The following is a 3,922-nucleotide window of genomic DNA, read 5'->3' on the forward strand; positions in this document are numbered from 1 at the left end:
TGTGTCTTGTGGTAAGACACTCGCTCGGCGAATAGTTCAATTAAATTGAGCTTTTATATAGCACAATATCCACTAAACGTGCTCAAAGCGCTTTACAAGGTTGAGTCCTTGGAAAAGGCTTTTACTCACATTCTCTCACCGTACTCAGGTGCAAAATGAGTACCTGGCCGTTAACAGGGTTGTCTATCATTTCCGAAAAAAAAAAAAAAATTAATATCGCCTAACAGTCTAACAGGCGTCATGTCTCGTTCTACATGTTAAGTGTTGCTGTTGGCCATGGACCCCTTGTAAAGCCCTTTGAGCACGTTTAGTGGATATTGCTCTATATAAAAGCTCTAATTGTTGTTCTTGGTAGAATGGGAAATCCCATAATAATTACAAATGCCGGATTAATCTCATTAATTACCAGTCTGTGTTATGTAACCTTAGACATTTAATCCTATTGGATATCATGAGAGGAGGAAAACATTCCAATAGCTACAAGTAGACACAAATAATATAATATTATTAGTCATCAAATGTGGCTAAATGTGACCCTCCGTCTCAAAACGGTATTATGTCGGGATGATTCAGACCCCAAAAAGTGAATTTAGAAATAGATTGATGAGAAATTTGACTTTAGAAGATTTTGCAAAGCAAGAAATAGTCTTGAAACTCCACCATAAAGTACAGATATTATACCCAAGTTGGATATTTGTGGCTGTGAATTCAATTTCCTTTACCGAGTGGATCCCGACATAATACCGCTTTGATACGGTGGGTCACAAATGGTCTTGTGATAAGAGTAAGACACTCGCTTTTGGATCGGAAGGTCTTGAGTTCGAGATAATGTGATAGTGGCGTTGTTTATTCACCTTAATTTGCCACAATCAGATTATTATCTCATTAGTCTATTGTGTTTCATTCATCCTGTTTTGTTGATAAAGGGGAAACCCGAAACGTCCATTTCATCTGGGGTTTTTTGTATATTAGATTGAAGCTTACATTCAATTTCACATTGGTAGTTATTGAATCCAATAGGATATAATCAGAGGAGAAGGCATTCAAACAGCTACAGTAGACACAAATAATATAATAATATTAGTCATTATTAGTGTGGCTATGTGGTCTTGTTGTGGTAAGACACTCGATACTGCGCTTATACTACTAAACGCCACTACCATATATTATTTCATTCGTCTGCGGTGTTTCATTCATTCATCCTGTTTTGTTGATAAAGGGGAAACACGAAACGTCCATTTCATATATTTTATTTTGTATATTAAATTGAAGCTTACATTCAATTTCACATTGTTTGATATTTAATCCTATAATATAAGTCATCGAGTGTGTCTTGTGGTAAGACACTCGCTTTCTGTTCAAAAGGTCTTTTTTTATGTTTCTATTAAAAAAAATATATATATTTATACACTACTCGTACTTTTAAGAAAACAACAACTTTTTAAAGAGCCTTTATTGATATGACATTTGAAATGTTCTCAGAATCCGCGGACAAGAAAAAATAATTAAATAATTTAATGATAGAAAGTAGGTATAGGTGGGTGGATAGATTGAAGTATAAAAAGATAGATACTTTGATAAATATGAGATAAATAGATAGATAGTTTGATAGATAGATAAATAGATGTATATATTTAGTTAGCTAGATATTATATATATATATACATATTATATATATATATATATATATATATATATATAATATATATATATAAATAGACAGATATATTGAAAGATGGATAGATATTTAGAAAGATAGATAGATGGTTAGGTAGACAAATATATCGAAAGATAGATGGATAATTAGACTGACAGATAGGTAGATATATAGATGGGTGGATAGTTAGATAGAGAGATAGACAGATAGTTAGATAGACAGATAGATAGATAGATAGATAGATAGATAGATAGATAGATAGATAGAAGATATGATAGATGAGATAGATAGATAGATAGATAGATAGATAGATAGATAGATAGATAGATAGATAGTAGATAGATAGATGATAGATAGATAGATAGATAGATAATGATAGATAGATAGATAGATAGATAGATAGATAGATAGATAGATAGATAGATTAGATAGATAGATATAGATAAGATAATAGATAGATAGATAGATAGATAGAATAATAGATAGATAGATAGATAGATAGATAGATAGATAGATAGATGATAGATAGATAGATAGATAGATAGATAGATAGATAGTATAGATAGATAATGATAGATAGATAGATAGATAGATAGATAGTAGATAGATAGATAGATAGATAGTAGATAGATAGATAGATAGTAGATAGATAGATAGATAGATAGATAGATAGATAGATAGATAGATAGATAGATAGATAGATAGATAGATAGATAGATAGATAGATAGATAGATAGATAGATAGATAGATAGATAGATAGATAGATAGATAGATAGATATATAGATAGATAGATGAATAGATAGTATAGAATGATAGATAGATAATAGATAGATAATAGATAGATGATTGTAATAGATAATAGATAGATAGATATAATAATAGATAGATAGATAGATAGATATAGATAGATAGATAGATAGATAGATAGATTAGATGTAGATAGATAGATAGATAGATAGATAGTAGATGATAGATAGATAGTAGATAGATAGATAAATTGATAGATAAATATTAGATAGATAGATATAGATAGAAAATAGATAGATAGATAGATAGATAATAGATAGAAGAATAATAGATAATAGATAAAGTGATAGATAGATAGATAGATTATGATAGAATGTGTTAATAGTATATGCATGTATGATACAAAACAATGAACAATATATTAATTACAACCGAAGCGTGTATCAGAAATATACAACGATATATATAATATATATAAATATATATTATATCAGATATTAATAATATTATAAATCTTGATTGTAGTGTGGGTTGGTTGTGTGTGATAACCAACTTTATTCTATTCATTAATCTATCTTAGGACGTAAATCATAATCTATAAAATATAAAGGAATAATATTAATATAAATGTGCCCGTCCGTTAATTACTACTCACCGAATGAAAGAATGTTTTGTAATAATCCTGTAGAAACTCACAAAATAATGAAGAAATCAATCAATAATTAATCCCAGTCGGTGAACAGAACAAACACCGATTAATTAGGATAGTGATAAATCATTAATTAACCAATTATCGGAATATCAACATCCTTGAATTGAAGTTGGAGTTGAAGTGAGGAATGTATAATCCACGTTCGACAACTAAACCACTTGAAAAATAATAATAATATTCTAAAGTAATATATCCTAGAATAAATTAGTAATAATAATATAATGACAAAAAAGTTTTCTCCTCACAGACAGCTAGCTAAATGCGGAACTGCACAGATAAAAATTATTTTTAATTCCGCTGTTTCATTCCAGGGAGAAAACAATGCCATCTCTTAGACTGTCTCTCTGTCATGCGAACTTGTGTCTCCACCTTCACGTCCACTTCCTCTTCACGGCGTTATTACTTCGCGTGGTACTTCGCTTGCTCCGCGCGCGGCGTATTCGCGTGTAAAGTAAAGTAAAGAGAGAGCGAGTCGGGTTTTTGGTTATCAATGGGAGTCGCTTCAGTAAGTTGAGATTTGTTGTCGGTCCGAGTTTGTTGTAGTCACGTCGGGACTTTGGGGACCGACAGACCGTTGTCGCCACGTTTCTTCTATTCTTCCCTCCCTCCTACCTCATTCCTTCGCCGCTTGCTTTGCTCCGTGACCTCTCACAACTAACTACTCTCGCGTCTTTCAGTTCGCGTGGTGGGATTGTGTGTGTGTGTGTGTGTGTGTGTGTGTGTGTGTGTTGTGTCTATAGCCCTCGCCCGCCAGCCCTCTACTTTACGCCTCCTCCATCAATGCTCACTCACTCATATGAAAGT

The 3,922-nt window shown here is 31.8% G+C and overlaps 1 protein-coding gene across 5 annotated transcripts in view; it reads right to left on the reverse strand.

Annotated features, from left to right (window-relative positions):
* Positions 1–3,665, reverse strand: part of LOC144980297 (discoidin domain-containing receptor 2-like) — a 430,769-nt gene extending 427,104 nt beyond the window's left edge. For 3 of the 5 annotated variants that reach the window (XM_078927945.1, XM_078927942.1, XM_078927943.1), the window contains exon 1: positions 3,062–3,665. The gene's annotated coding sequence lies outside the window, so the exon portion shown is untranslated. The remainder of the gene's footprint in view (positions 1–3,061) is intronic. The other 2 variants (XM_078927946.1, XM_078927944.1) reach the window with 1 other exon arrangement.
* Positions 3,666–3,922: the final 257 nt, after the last annotated feature.

This window comes from Berghia stephanieae, chromosome 9 (assembly GCF_034508935.2).
Source record: "Berghia stephanieae isolate SIO BIC M18660-M18661 chromosome 9, UCSD_Bste_1.3, whole genome shotgun sequence".
Classification (NCBI taxonomy): domain Eukaryota; kingdom Metazoa; phylum Mollusca; class Gastropoda; order Nudibranchia; family Aeolidiidae; genus Berghia; species Berghia stephanieae.